Genomic DNA, 17,260 nt, shown 5'->3' on the forward strand with positions numbered 1-17,260 from the left:
CAATTGGGCGAGATTAGTCTGTCTATGCTTAGTTTTTGGTCTCAAATCTTGCTAATTTATATGAATTTATGGAAGAGTAGATGGTTTTCGATGCGAATTTCGGGTTTGTGAATGAATGGTGGTTATTCTTGTTTTACTCTTGATATATGTTTCTTGTTTGTGCAAAGAATTTGAGTTTTGTTGCAACACTTTTGTAAGTTAGTAAAACGTGATTTGTCCGATAGATGCTAGATGGAGTGTTGTCATTGTGATTGCCTACGATCGTATCTTATTTGTGAAAATGTTGGACGAATTGCCAACTTCAAAATTACCAGCTCTGAAACATCTGGCCTGTTCTGAAAAATGTGATAGCTCTGAGTCTCTGCTCCGCTAGTCTAACTATGAGCATGGGAAACCACGTGAAAAGACTTTGGATTACATCCAAATGGTTTTTATTTCACGAATTATGGCTCAACTGTCGAAAATCTCAAGCACGCAAAGTGTGAAAAATGGTGATATTGATTATAAAGGCGATCACATTAGGGAATTCACTTCTAGCGGAGAATTGGGTCTGATCGAATTACTTGCATTACTGTTTTGTTGCTTCTTAAACGTTGAGTTACTTGCATGATCGAGAGATGTGTATTGATTGTAAAATTTTGAATTGACTTTGAGAATGTTTGGATGGAAATTAGGATTGTTGAAATCAATCTCTTCCTAGGATTCATATGGATTTTGCTTGAGGACAAGCAAAAGGCTAAGTGTGGGGGGGGGGTTGATTTATGCCTAATTGTTCTAATTTTGGGGGTTTACATGCGCATATTTTAAGATAAATCTTCTGGAAATTGGTGCGTTTTATGGTTTGTTTTATGCTTTTCAGGAGATTTAGGTCTTATAGATGGAAGAGTGCGATTTTGGAGATTTTGGGGGTAAGAATGGTGTTTTTAGGCACACTTTGTTATGCAGAGCTGAACTTCTCTATGAAGGCACGTGCCAGAGTAGAGAAGCCCGCTTCAGAGCAGAGGAGTGCGCTCCAGAAGTCGCCAGCGAAATCCGCTCAAGCCAGCGAAATGAGGGAATGCCAGAGGAATCGAGGCGAGTGCGGAAATGCCAGAGGAATCACCATTCCTCTGGCGAAAGTCAGAGCGGAAGCCATTCCACTGGCGAAAGTCAGAGCGGAAACCATTCCTCTGGCGAAAGTCAGAGCGGAAGCCATTCCGCTGGCGAGAACCCCGAATTCGGCCAGGGAGGAGATTATTTCCGGGGCGCGCATCATAGCTGGAGAGTTGCCTTATTGTGCACGATTCTATTGCCTTTAGAGTTCTACTTTGAATGTCAACTTTCATGGTGATCCAGAAGGATTTGAAGTCTATAAATAGGGCCATACTTTTCATTGTAAGATATCAATCCCTTGCCCTAATTTTTGGAGTTCTGCCGTGAAGAAGCATCCAGCGCTGCACTGCTCCGAAGCTTAGGAATTTACTTGCTTTCATAGTTTCGAGTTTTCATTGCTTTAAGTTAGATTTCAAGTTAGATTTCAATTTAGTATTTCGTATTTAAATTCAATTTCTTTCGTTTAATCATGTTCATGTTTTTCATTCATGTTTCTGCTTTCTTTTTAATTATGCAATTTAAATTATGCACTTTAGTTTATGCCTAGATTAGTTGGTCTTTAATTTACAAGTATTTAATTTCATAAGTAGGTTTAATTTAAGTTCTTTAAATTCTTGCCTAGGGTTTAATAGTTTAATTCGCCTAGTTTAATTTTAAGTTCGGTTTTTAATTAAGTTTTTAATTCTAAGTTTTAGTTTAATAATCAATCTCTTTACTGTTTTCTTTATTGTTTTTCCTACGATACTACTAGAAACCCTTAAAGACTTTCCTTGTGAGACCGACTTGGGTTAGCTTACTCGTTACAATAGATCTCGTACTTTTGCGAGTCAATCTAGAGTAGTGTTTAGGTTGAGTCAATAACATGTGCTTAAATTGAATAAGTGAGCAAGTGGATTAGCATGCATTAATTATGTGTAAATGAATTAGGGGACAAAGCATTTAATGCAAATACACTTAAGATCTAAAGGATAAAACAAAATCAAAACAAATCCTCTCACTCCCCTTCTCCCTCATTCACGCCACTCACACCCCTCTCTCTCTCATCTCTCTTTCCTCCATGAAACTACATTAGAGAAGAACTTCCAAGCTTCATAAATCAATTCTATGATATTATCCACCATTAAAATCAAGCCCTAAACACTCTATATACTTGAATTCAAGAAGATTGTTGGAGATTGAAGCTTGAAGTTAGAGAAGAAATTTCCATTTCTCTCAAAGCCTTTGAGTAAGTGTCTTTAATTCATAGATCTAAACCCTATGGTGTTATATATGTGTATATATGTATGATTGAAGCAAGAAAACACACACTCTCTCTCTCTCTCTCTCTGTCTCTCTCTCTCTAATTTTTCAAAAATTTAGTTTTTCGAAAATTTAGGGGTCTTCCCCTTCAAAAAAATTTCTTATTCTTTTCTTAATTTGGCATGAGATTTATGTTTATTGAGATATTTTGAGATGATTCTTATGTGTACTGCGAAGCTTTGTCATGAGATATGATTTTCCATTTAGGTTAGTTTGTCTAAAATTAGGAATTCTTGAATCTATGGATTAAATGATGAATTGATGATGAATATGAGCTTATGAGATGACTAATATGATATTTGATGGAGTAGATTGATGATTGAAGTTGATGGTAAAATTTTGATGATAGTTAGTTTAATGAGAATTTGGTATATGTGTCTCTATGCCTTAAATTGCTAATTGATGGCTTATATATGTTATTAAGTAACCTAAATTGACGGACCTAAGATTGGATTAATGATTCATACACATTTGTGAATTTTCAAAAAGTTTAGTTTAATAAAAATTTAGGGCTTTCATGTCTATGTGTTAATTGTCTGAATTGGCTTACGATAAATGATATTGAGCATACTAATAGTGTTTATTAATGATTAAATTGGTTAATTGTTGCCTATATGAGAATTTTCTTGAGTTTAGTTGTCACATCCCAATTTCTGAAGGAATAACTATAACTGAGGTGCAACTAAATCATTGAAATGAACAAGGGAAAAACCTTGTAAAATACGAATAATGGGATGATAAATCGGGCATCGCCCCTTTGGATGAAGAAAGACAGATATCTAAACGATACTAATCAATCGACAAACATAACAACTTCAGGATCACAAGTTTAGTTTTATGCTTCGGATAACCAACATTCATTAATCGAAATACTTAAGAGTCAAGAGTCTAAGCTCATCAAAAGATATCATTTAGAGTCATAACATAAAAGTCTTAAGTCAGGGAAACGAAAGACAAATAAAGGCTGGTACTACAGCGGAAGTCAAGACACGGAGTTGAACCCTAGCCTCAGCTCTCCCCGTCAACACCAGCCATCAACCTGAAAAATATTTGAAAATGTTTGGGCTAAGTACTAATGTACTTAGTGGGCTGCAACTTTTAAAACATTTCACAATTCGTAAGAGCAGTTTATCCAATCATTCATGACATAACTTAGAAGGTTTTAAAATAAAAGAACTTCTAAGCATGTTAAAACATTTCATTTTATTAGCGCGCTATTGTCACACTCTCTTTAGTTACTCGATGTGATACCGGACCTTTTAGCCACCAACGTATCGCTTTTTCCCATAACACTTGCCCTGAGGACGTAATTCAGATAAGTTGAATTGACCTCGGGACGCTACCCAGGCAGGCCATACATGATACATGCTCCGGAACACATCCAGCCAAGCACCCTTATAACGCCTCTGACATGAATTAGTGCCCGATGGAGATCAACCCACCGAAACAACTAACAAGTGTACACAATTCTCAAACAACGTGTTAGGTCATAAGAGAACCTCGATCGATCCATGAATTGTGAGCCTTAAACATAACAAAGCGCATAAAAATATTTATTGAATAAACAGTTTTCAATTCATGAAACATTTAGAGCTTAATAACTCAAACATACATTTGGAAAATAAGCCCACCTGATAAGACGTGGCAAGTTCAATTTATAGCTCTAGGAGCAGGCTTTTATTTGTTTTTTGGCATATGTCCACTGGGTACTCTGTACTCAGCACTGCATGTATTTCTAAACGTGCAGGATAAGCGAGGAGGGGGGAGATCAATTTGGTGTTGGCAGGGACTTATTTTAGACGACGTTATTTTTTTTACCGTATTTCTACTTCATACGGTAGCCTTTTGAGGTTGGATGTTTATATTTTGAACTTAATCAGGAAATACACTCTCGGCTATATGTCTTCATACATATAGTCTGATCACGTTTAGCTGCGAGACTCTGTAAATTATGAACTTTTGTAAATATTTAACTATGTCCGCTTTGTAAACTTTGTCGAGAATTCCTGTACTTTTGAACTTATGAAGCCGATAATATTTGTGTCTTTGAGATGATGTTATTGTTGTTTAATCTAGTTCTTCCTTCTTTACTTCATTCCTTTATTTAGCCGTATCAATACCCGATCTACGCTATTATTGGCTAGACGTCGGGCTGCGACAATAGCTGCATACTATAACTTTGACATTTGACAAATGGATGTCAAAATTTCGTTTCTCAATGGAGAACTTGAAGAGAAAGTCTATATGAATCAACCTGAAGGTTTTGTATCCAAAGAAAGGCCGAATAAGGTACGCAGGTTAAAGAAGTCCATTTATGGACTTAAGCAAACTTCTAGGAGTTGGAATATTTGCTTTGACAAAACTATCAAATCGTTTGATTTTGTAGAAGCAAAGAGGATCCATGTATTTATAGTAAATGACTCAACCTAAACACCTCTAGATTGACTTGCAATAGAACAAGGACATCCTAGCAGTGATAAGCTAACCCAAGTCGATCTGACAAGGAAAGTCTTAAAGGGCTTCTAGTAGTATCGTAGGAAAAACAATAAAGAAAGCAGTAAAGAGATTGATTATTAAACTAAAACTTAGAATTAAAAACTTAATTAAAAACCGAACTTAAAATTAACAAGGCGAATTAAACTATTAAACCCTAGGCAAGATTTTAAAGAACTTAAATTAAACCTACTTATGAAATTAAATACTTGTAAATTTAAAGACTTCTAATCTAAACGTGAAACTAAAGTGCGTAATTTAAATTGCATAATTAAAAAGAAAGCATAAACATGAATGAAAAACATGAACATGATTAAACGAAAGAAATTGAATTTAAATACGCAATACCGTAAATGTCTTGAACGTGTAATTGTGTTACGCAATCACAATCCAAGAATAAACTAAAAACTGAATTGAAATCTAACTTAAAGCAATGAATTTGAAAACTATGAAAGCAAGTAAATTCCTAAGCTTCGGAGCAGTGCAGCGCTGGATGCTTCTTCACGGCAGAACTCCAAAAATTAGGGCAAGAGATTGATATCTTACAATGAAAAGTATGGCCCTATTTATAGACTTCAAATCCCTATGGATCACCATGAAAGTTGCCATGCAAAGCCGGACTCTAAAAGGAATAGAATCGTGCAAAGGAAGGTAAGTCCAGCTGTGACGCGCTCTCCAGAAATAATCTCCTCCCTGGCCGAATTCAGGACTCTCGCCAGCGGAATGGCTTCAGCTCTGGCTATCGCCAGCGGAATGGCTTCCGCTCTGACTTTCGCCAGAGGAATGGTGATTCCTCTGACTATCGCCAGAGGAACGGTGATTTCTCTGGCTTCTCGATTCCGCTGTAATGGACTTCTATCTCCTCTGCTCTGACTCATGACTCCTCTGGTGATGACTTAGCTACACTGGCTTCTTGATTTCGCTGACTCCAGAGAAATGGTGATTTCTCTGGCGTTTGATTCCTCTGGCATAGCGATTCCTCTGACACTTATGTTTCCAGTAGCGAAGTGATTTCTCTGGTGCTTCCTCGCTCGCTTCGATTCCTCTGGCATTTCCGCGCTCGCCTCGATTTCTCTGACTTGAGCGGATTTCGCTGGCGACTTCTGGAGCGCACTCCTCTGCTCTGAAGCGGGCTTCTCTACTCTGGCACGGGCTTTCATAGAGAAGTTCAGCTCTGCATAACAAAGTGTGCCTAAAAACACCATTCTTACCCCCAAAATCTCTAAAATCGCACTATTCCATCTATAAGACCTAAATCTCCTGAAAAGCATAAAACAAACCATAAAACGCACCAATTTCCAGAAGATTTAACTTAAACTATGCGCATGTAAACACCCAAAATTAGAACAATTAGGCATAAATCAGTAAACGCGAGAATGAAAACATTGTCTACCTTATCATATATGTTGATGACATTTTGATTATGGGTAGTGATCGTTCCATGATGCAATCCTTGAAAGATTGGATGTCTAGTTCCTTCATGATGAAGGACCTGAGTGATGTTTCCTATATCCTTGGGATAAAGATCTATCGGGATAGACCTAATATATTGTTGGGATTATCACTAGGGCTGTAAATAAACCAAGCCGCTCACGAACTATTCAGAGCTCGGCTCTAAAAAAGCTCGTTCAAGTTCGTTTAGAGAAGCTCGATAAATTAACAAAACAAACTTGAGCTTAGTAGTATTTGGCTCGTTAGCTCGTGAACATGTTCGTCAAGTGATTTAGCTTGAAAAATATAAATTATGATGAGAATAAGGCTTGTATTAATGGAAAAGTAAAAGAGTACAAAACATCCAAGAAAGCGCAAAAGAGAGCAAACAAAAGACCGAGCCTCATTAAAACCTTCTAAGAAGAAGAGACCTTAGAAGGAAAAAGAGTACTCGTGAAAGACTCACATTCGGTTCAGGAGCGGGAAGAGACAACTTCAGGAGTTCCGGCCTTGAAAAATATAAATTATTAGTATATACAACTTATATTTATCCACTAAAATTGATAATAATTGTATTAAATCTCTAATTAATTTTGGTTGTTATAAGAAAATAATTAATATATTTATTATTTTGAATAAATTAATTTATTTTTAAAATAAAATAATTAATATTTTTGAATATATATAAATATAAATTTAGAAAGTTCGTATAGGCTCGTGAACCGCTCGTGAGCCTTAAAGTATTCGGTAAGTAAAGTTCGGGATTCGATTCGATACTAAACAAACCAAACTTGAGCACACCTCTATTCGGTTCAGCTCGGTTCGATTACACCCCTAATTATCACAGTCCACCTACATAGACAAATTGCTAAGGCACTTCTCAATGGAAAATTCCAAGAAAGGATTTCTTCCTATGAGAAATGGTATAATCTTGTCTAAGAAGGGTTTCCCTTCTAGTGACCAAGAGATTGAATACATGAAAATGATCTCATATGCCTCTGCTATAAGATCGATAATGTGTGCCATGACATCTACTAGGCCAGATGTAGCTTACGCACTTAGAATGACAGGCAGATTTCAGCAAAATCCCGGTGAGGAACATTGGAGAACTGTTAAGACTATTCTAAAGTACCTTAGAAGGACTAAAAAATACTTCTTAGTCTATGGTGGACAACCAGAGTTATTAGTTACTAGGTATACTGATGCTAGCTTCCATACAGACCATGATGACTATAAGTCACAGTCTGGCTATGTCTTCATCCTCAATGGTGGAGCGGTTAGTTGGAATAGTTCCAAACAAAGCAATACTGCCGACTCCACCACTGAAGCCGAGTATATTGCTGCATCTGAAGCTGCCAAGGAGGTTGTTGCTCTGTCAGAGTTCATGAAAGAACTGGGTGTCGTTCGAAGTACCAATAGTGCAGTACCATTGTATTGTGACAACACTAGTGCGGTTGCGCAAGCAAAGGAACCAAGACCCACAAATAGAAACAAGCACATTCCCCGGAGATATCATCTGATCGGAGAAATAATAGAAAGAGGCAATGTGAAATTAGAAAGAGTGCCCACTGATGATAACTTAGCTGATCCTTTCACCAAGTTGTTTTGTATAACAAAACACAACAAACACTTTGAGAGCTTGGGTGTTAAACATGTTAGAAGTTGGCTATGATTTAGTGAGAGTTTTAGTTTGAATGTTTTAGAAACAATTTGTAATGAGACATCCTTACTTGATCACATTTATATGTGTTATTTGATTTCATTGGCTTGTGCATTTATTAGAATAATTTATTTTATTGTTTGACCTTATTCTTTTATATGTTCCCTCGAATTATCACTGTTATTAATGATGTGAGACATTAATGGTAAAAGTGTAATTCTAAAAGTGCCCTAACCAATGGTCAACAAGAATGAGATATTGATGACATGTAATAGGTTAGCATGTGGTTTGCATCACATTCTTAGATAATGTAGTTGATCTCACGACTACGAGATATTTGATTCTCGTGATGGACACATGGATACTTTGGAGAGCATTGGCATACCCTGCTATTAAATCATTAGAATAATAGGTTAGCATGTGGTTTGCATCATTCTCGTGATCTCACGACTACTGACCTACTGTTTTCTACGTGATTCCTTCATTTATCATACCCCCCATCTTCTTTCTTTTTCATAGCCTTCTCTTCTTTCTCTCATGATCTCCCCTTCTTTCTCTTTCATCGCGTCCACGATCGTTGGTATCGTTACGCTATTTTTTAGGTGCGCCTTCATGGAGTCCATTAATGAACCTATCTAGTAGTCCCTTTCTTACTAAAATCTCTAGTTAGTGTTGAAGGTGCCCGCACTTCGCAGTCGAGTGTCCATATGCATTATGGTATTCACATAAGGAGTTGTTTCACCCCAGATTTGGGTCTCCTTGGGTATAGTCCCATGGAGCTCGAAACCAGCGTTCATCTTTGATGATATGAAAGATTTCTCCGCGGACCTATTCAAAGGTGTCCGTTTGCGCAGGTCCTCTCCTATTCTTCCTGCTCCTTCATCCCGTGTTGCTCTGGGCGGAGGGCTCTGTGTTTCTACTGCCATGGTTGGTATTCCAGGTGGTACAAGGAAAGGAAGGGGATTATTGGACACATTTATTGATGGGGCCCTTGGGGAGGCACCTAGAGAATGATGTAATGATAACAATGGTTGGGGGCGCAATGAGAGGAAAGGAAGGGGAGGATATGAAAAGAGGAAAAGAAGGAGAGAGTACGAGGAAATGGATAACGGTCCAAGGAATAGGAGGGAAGAAGGACAACGATAGGAGGCTCCGCAAAGGCCCCTATTCTGAAGAGAAGTTCATATGATAGTAAGGGAGAATGGTGTTCCTACATCTAACCGAGCAAAGAAACAACTTGTCAGGGCCGTGAGAACCGGGCACTATAATACAGCAGTGATGGCAATTGACAACGCAGCCAACGAGCCCACCATATCTTTCGGGTCGGAGGACGCTAGATCATAATTGTTTCCCCATGATGATGCCTTGGTATTTTCAGCGGAGGTAGCAGGCTGTCTGGTCCACAGAGTTTTTGTCGACTCAGGAAGTGTGGTGAATATCTTATATTGGGACTACTGGAAAGCCATTGGATTGGACGCTACCATTGAACCAACAAATGCACCACTCTAAGGATTTTTGGGAGAGTCAGTAATGCCAGTAGGAATGGCAGTGTTGCCAGTTACACTTGGGCGAGTGCATGATTACAAAACTAGGGCGATCCGATTTCTGATCATTGATGCTCTAAAGTCTTCGTATAACATTATCTTAGGGCGATCGGCCTTGAACACTTTCAAAGTGGTTGTTTCCACACTATATCTTAAAATAAAGTTCCTGGTAGACGGAGGGAGGATTGGAGAGGTATGGGGAGATAAAGCTACCACCAAACAATGTTATGTGCAAGTTTTAACTCAGCACGCTGCGCAACGAAGGGAAAATACCAGAGGTGAATCAAGCACCGCAAGGCAAAAGCGAGCAAGAACCTCAGATGACCAAACGACCGAAGAAAAGAAAAGGTAAGAGCAGTGACGGCATCGGCGCCGGAACGAAGAGAAATCATAGAACTAAGAGAGGAAGCCGAAAAACAATCCCTGGTCTCTACAAGCGATGCTTGCCTACTCATTGAGCTTTTTCCAAACAAGGAAGGATACACAACTAAGATTAGGACAGGAATGGCACCTACTCTACAAAAAGAAATCATTTCGTACCTGCGCAGGAATGCGGACGTTTTCGCACTCAGTACTTCTGATTTAAAGGGAATTGACAGACATTTGGTTGAACATCGTCTCAATGTGGATCCAACAGTCAAACCCGTTAAACAAAAGACAAGACACTTTGGAGCTGAGAAAGATGCAGCTATCCGGGAGCAAGTCCAAGGTCTCCTAGATGCAGGGCATATCGTAGAAGTGAAATACCCTGAGTAGGTATCCAATGCAGTTATGGTAGAGAAAAAGATCAGCGTATGGAGAATGTGCGAAGATTACAGAGATCTCAATGCAGCTTATCCGAAGGATTGCTATCCACTTCCCCTGATAGATCAGTTAGTGGACGCCACCTCAGCCTATGAACTATTGTCAATGATGGACGCCTACCAAGGATATCACCAAGTAAAAATACACTCGGAAAACCGCCTTTGCAGTTTGCGCAGGAGTATTCGGGCGGAAAAGTATGTCGTTCGGCCTTAAGAACGCAGGAGCCACATATCAACGTATGATGGACAAAATTTTCAAAGAGCAACTGAAGAGGAATATCTTGGTGTATGTCGATGATATGTTGGTGTGCAACATCAAGGCCAATTCGCATGTGGCTGACCTAGAGGAAACTTTCTCGGTCATTCGGATGAATAAGCTTATGCTTAACCCCGCCAAATGAACCTTCGGAGTACAATCAGGGAAGTTCTTGGGCTATAAGGTGACCCCGGAAGGAATCGAGATCAATACAGATAAGGTCAAGGCTATTTTGAACATGACATCACCCAGAGACATCAAAGAAATTCAAACACTCAATGGCCGGATCACCGCGCTGAGTCCGCGATCAGCGGAGAGAACCCTACCATTTTTCAAAATTCTAAGGAAAGGAAGCCGATTTGAATGGAGCAATGAGTGTCAACGAGCTTTCAAAGTTCTCAAAACTTACTTAACAAAGCTACCAGTACTTACAAAGCCCCTACCAGGAGAGCCGTTATACTTGTACATTTTTGTGGGAGCGGAGTCTCTAAGTTCTGTGTTAGTGCGGGAGGAGAACCGACACTAAAGACCAGTATACTTTGCAAGCAAAATTATCCAAGGCGCAGAGCTGCGCTACACTGAGGTTGAGAAGATCGCATATACAATCATGATCACAGCAAGAAAATTAAGGCCATACTTCTTATCACACAAAGTTATTGTGAGAACAGTGCTACCGTTCAAACAAATCTTGGGAATGCCCGACCTAGCGGGGAAAATGGTGAAGTGGGCAATTGAGCTGGGGGAATACGAAGTTAAATTTGAGCCCTGCACCACCATCAGAGCGCAGGCGTTAGAAGATTTTATCAAAAAGGCAACACGGTGGCCCATGAGAGAGTTGTGGTCAGCACAAGTCGATGGATCGGTCACAAAAGAGAGATGCGGAGTGGGAATATACATCACATTGCCCAAAGGGGAAGTTTATCAGTTCGCTGTCAAGTTTGAGGATAGATTATCCAACAATGAAGCTGAGTATGAAGCGGTGCTGAGAGCCACCCACATCTTGAGCGAACTTAGAGCTGATCGAGTAGTGATCAAAATCGACTCTCAATTGGTAGCGCAACAACTACTGGGAGGCTAAGGGAGTAGTGATCGAGATAAGGGAGAAAAGAATGAGATATTACTTTGACAAAGTGCAAGAGATGGGGAAGAAGTTCAAGAGCTTGGAAATACAACAGGTGCCAAGGGAAGAAAATCAAAAAGCTGACCTCCTCGCTAGAGTGGCCAGCGCAGTCGAACAATCTTAGAGCGAAGACATCACCCTGGTATTTGAACCAAAAAGGGAAGTGGTTGCGCAGGTGTACACCATTGAAACCAAGGATGATTGGAGGACTCCAATCATATACTACCTAAAGAATGGGGAACGCATGAAAGAAGACACTTCTCGGTATGCTAAATATGAGAACTATTATCTCATCAGTGACCAATTATACAAAAGATACTTCACACATCCGTTTTTTGAAATGCTTGGCCCCGAAGGAAGCGCAGTTCGCACTAGAGGAAGTGCACCGGGGATGTTGCAGAAATCATACCGGCTACAAAGACTTGATAAGAAAAATCATAAGGGCAGGATTCGCCAAGGCTTAATAAAGATTCAAAGGCCTTTGTGCAAAAGTGTAAGGCTTGCCAAAGGCATGCCCCAAGGATCAATCTACCTGGGGAAGACATGGGAATTATGTACGCAGCACACCCCTTTGACAAATGGGGAATTGATATCGTTGGCAAGTTGCCAACCGCCCCAGGTGGCAAATGCTTCCTCTTAGTTGTTGTGGATTATTTCTCTAAGTGGATCGAAGCGGAGGCTATTACAAAGATCGATGACTGCATAGTGGAAAAATTCATATGAAAAAATATCTGTTGTCGGTATGGGGTGCCGAGAATTTTGGTCTCTAACAATGGAACTCAGTTCACAAGCAAAAAAATAGAGGATTTTTGTTCCCAAATGGACATCACACAAAGGTTCGTGTCAGTGGCACATCCACAAGCCAATGGACAAGTTGAGTTAGCAAATCGCACTATATGTGAAGGGATCAAGAAGAGACTTGAACGAAGCAAAGGGCGCTGGGTCAAAGAATTGAATACAGTACTATGGGCACTCAGAACTAGTCCAAAGATAGCAACAGGAGAAGCCCCCTTTACTTTGGTATATGGGTCAAATGTTGTGATCCCCGCCGAGGTAAGATTGGAATCCCACTGAGTGACCACTTACGACCCTGCACATAATGAGGTGTTGCGCCGCCTAGACTTGGATTTGGTCGAAATACAAAGAGAAGAGGCTCAAGTGAGAGCGGCAAAGTACAAAAGCATCATCAAAGCTAGCTATGCAAGAAAGTGAAACTTTGCAGGCTCGAAAAGGGAGACTTGGTACTCAAGAGAGCAGATGATTTAAAACCAACAGGGAAATTTGAAGCCAACTCCTTCATCATCACAGAAGTATTGGGATGAGGGGCCTATAACTTATCAGATCAGGGAGGAAGGCCTCTTACTAGGCCATGGAACATCAGTCACTTCAAGAAATTCTATGTGTAATCTCTCTACACCGTTATTATCATGTAGACCAAACACTCTTTTTTCCACTGGATTTTAATGAGATTTGGGCCATGGACATCTTAATAAAATGGATTTCATGGTTTAGGAAGACATACTCTTGTTTGCATATTATCTTGGCACACACCTGCATTGTCTATGAATGTGGATATGCCTTTTCTCAAAGGTAACTTAGCCACGTTGCGGAGGGAAACTATGTCTTTTCTCAAAGGTAACTTAGTCGCGTCGCAGAGGAAAACTATGCCTTTTCTCAAAGGTAACTTAGTCGCGTCGCAGAGGAAAACTATGGCTTTTCTCAAAGGTAACTTAGCCGCGTTGCGGAGGGAAACTATGCATTTTCTCAAAGATAACTTAGCCGCGTTGCGGAGGGAAACTATGCATTTTCTCAAAGATAACTTAGTCACGCTGCAGAGGGAAACTATGCCTTTTCTCAAAGGTAACTTAGCCGCGTTGCGGAGGGAAAATGTCTTTTCTAAGGTAACTTAGCCGCGCTGCGGAGGGATCATGCCATTTTCTAAGGTAACTTAGCCATGTTACGGGGAAATAAATGATATCATGGTAATGCCTCAACGACTGCGTAGCTCCTCCATTAGGCGAAGTGCGGAATAATGACTGCGCAGAATCCCACATAAAGTTAACCAACTCTCAACGACTGCGCATGATTTCTAGCTTTAACATACCAAGGTCGACTGCGCAGCCACAAGAAATGAGGATAATGATATCACTCGGGCAAGTACCGCGCAGTCGAGGAGTTAGGAAAAAATATATAATAATAAATATCATTGTTTGTGCAACATGTTCCATTTTCACTTACACTTCACTTTGCAAGTTAACACATTACATAGCAAAATCGTTCCCAATACTTAGCTTTTTGAGGGATTTCGTTTCAACATAGTCATTTAGGGACTTCATTTCAACGAAGTCATAAGTAAATGAGAAGGCAATAATAACAAAGGTGAATATACGACAAATGCATACTTCATAGATGGGAAGGATGATCAAAATATACACAATAAGAGTTAAGTACACAAAAGGTGCCTTCAAATTTGATACAAAAACAACCATCATAAATTTTCACAAAGTAAAGGAAAATTTCAAGGCCGATCGATTTCAATTTCTTCGTCAGCCCGCTCGCTGGTGTGCTCCTCCTGCGCCGTCACATATGCATGTGCTGGCTCCTCCATCTGCGCATTCCTTTCAGGGGGCCACTCCCATTGCCTCAACATCCGGAGTCGGAGGAGGGGGGATAGATGATAGCGCTGCCAGGGTAGTTGCCACGAGGTGACTGGCACGATTTTCGCAGCTTATCCAAGAAGAGGGGACCACATTGCCGCCTACTTCGACATTGGGTCCATGCACTCACCTTCCATGAAGAGCCGGAGAGCATAATCCAAAACCAGGAACCACCACCCCGGGGTCATTGGAGCCTTAAAGTCGATGCCCAAGATTTGATCAAGCTTCTTGTCATCAACCTTATCCAGCACGGCATCCAAGGTGTAATGACTGCGCTGATTAGGAGTGGCCTCGATCAAATCCAAGAGCACGCGGAAGGTGTCATCCACTAGGAATTGCATCCCAGGCCCCAACACTCCGAGTATTTTCGGCGTCTGGCGAAAGGCTTGCAAAATATCCTCCAGCACAATGCGCAAGAATTGTTGACCATGCGCAGATAAAAAATACTGGGCGCGGTGTTTCTTTATACCCCGGTTGAAGGCCTGGTTCTCCCTCTCAACCAAGCTTTCTTTCGCCTTGTTCAATTTCTCCCTAAACTCCTCGGTGAGCGCATTCTTTTGAGCCTTCAATTATTCATCCTTCTCCTTGGCCATCCTAGCCAACTCGGAGTGGAGGGAGTCCCGCTCCACTTGAAGCTTTGCTTCCGCTTCTTTCGACTAGCGGAGCTCCTCTTCCAAAGCTGTGCACTTTCCCAGCGCAGCCAACAAATCTTCCTCCTTAGCCTTCAAGGCCGCCACAGCCCTTTTGAGGTGACGAGCGGCGGCCAAGTACCTCACTTTCTCCTACGCAATCCAAGAACATAAATTCACAATTAAAATCAGTATCTTAAGGGAACACAGGAATAAATAAATGATGTAACTAACAAAGTATAAGTAAAATGAGTACCGTTTGCACAGAGAAGCATAGCTCGTCAGCAAACTCCACAATGTCCTTGGAGTCATGTTTTTCGAGGTCAACGGAGGCAGTCTGGGCCTCCATGAAAGATTGGCATTCTGCACCGGTCATCTCTCGTAGTGCACGGGGACCAGCAGGTCCCAACAGCAATGTTTCACCCACGCTGCGCACTTCCTCAACGTAGAAGGGAGAGTTGGCCAGCAATGTCTCGTAGGATTCCTCCTTCTTTACTACCTGCGCAGTCCTCTTCTTCTTCTTCTTCCCTTCGGAGGACTCGAGTTGGCCGGAACGCTTCTTGCGTTGTAGAGGCACTTCTTCTTCTTCTTCGAGAACCTCCTCTACCAAGTGAGGCTCAACAGTTCCGTGGGCAGACATAAGGTGGGGCTGGCCGAGATTGAAGGACTCGGGGTCCACTTGTTCGACTGCGCCGGCTCTTGATGGCGCACCCTCAAGATCCTCCTGACTGAGGAAGGGAAAGTGGACGAAGAAAGGATTTTTCCCGTGCTTGGTTACCTTCGACATACCTACGCAGCACAATCAAAGCACAAAGGTATTATTTCAAAAATTTGCACAATCATGAAAAGAACAAACAACGAAATAAAATTAAGTATGTGATAATTTGAGGTTATACCAACTGACTGTGTTGGATAGCACCTAAATAAGCATGTGTCGGCTAGTACCGAGGGCGAAGTTACCAGTTGTAATACATCGAAAGCTTTTTTGGTATGACCCTCGTTTAAACACTCGATTAAATGGTATTCTATATCATTCACGCGGTCTTTATTCACGGGGACGGTATGTTTCAAGCGGTGCCACTCCACTTCTGCAGAACCCATATAATCTTCTCATGTACCCTCCCTAACCTGAACAAAGAAGTATTTATCGTGGAACTTCTTATCCATTGAATTTAACCCTGATAAGAATTTCATATTACTACCGGGCTTGGATGTGAAGTTATAATGGCATCCAGTCTTCTTGACTATATGGGTTTTGTGAAAAAATGTTGCGCTGCATGTCACGATAATCATTGACAGCGCAAAATAATGTGAAGGATATGGGCTCTACGAATCGAAGAGGGAGAAATTTGAAAAAAATGGATACCGAACCTCTCACACACTTCTAAAAGAAACTTAAAGGGGGGTAAGGCAGACCCGCCCTAACCTGGGCTACCCAAATGGGAATGGTATCGGGGGCCCACCGCCCTTCACCGTCTGGCATATCGCCAATAGAACGTTGGAGTCTAATCTTCAATTCTGGATCTTTCGAAGGAATCCGCAGGGATTGGCACATCTCCTTCATTTGCGCACTCGAGATAGTGGATCGAGGGAATGAACATCCATGACATGTCATGTCATCCTCCCTGTTCTATTATTGTTGTCGGGCTCCAACGGTAGTCATGGGTAAAATTTATATACAGGTGCACGCACACTAAAATAAATCTGCAAATGATCGACAGGGGAGACAAGGAAGAAAGAGGAAATGAGAAGTTTGTACCTGCTAAGGAAATGGTAATCGTTCAGAAGAAGAAAGCTTGAAATGGTAAGGAAAACCTGGAGATGAAGAAAGTTAAGAGGATCTCTAATGGCGGAAAGGGAAAGAAGAAGAAGGAAATGAAAGGGAAGGGGCGGCTATTTATAAGAAGGGAATTTGAATCGAAGAGGGGGATAATGATTAGGTTTGGGAAACTGTGTGATGGGAGAGGAAGGGCCGAGATCATCCCTCATTTTGGCGGTTAGAAACGGAGGGTCGTGATTCTACCATCTCAAAAGTGGGACGTAGGGGAACGTGAACGGGTATCTGAGTGTGTTAGATAACATTAAATGCGATGGATGACGTTTGTACCATAATTTTCTACGCAGACAATGACATGAAATTTTCATGCGCTGACCATTGTATCGTAATATCCTGTGCAGACCTCCTACCATATTCTCCTGCGCTGATTATCTTTATACTCATTAGAATATGAACTTTTCGTCTACGAAAATTCATATAAAAACTCACTTCTTTTCGT

Source organism: Salvia miltiorrhiza, chromosome 1, assembly GCF_028751815.1.
Source record: "Salvia miltiorrhiza cultivar Shanhuang (shh) chromosome 1, IMPLAD_Smil_shh, whole genome shotgun sequence".
Taxonomy (NCBI): Eukaryota; Viridiplantae; Streptophyta; class Magnoliopsida; order Lamiales; family Lamiaceae; genus Salvia; species Salvia miltiorrhiza.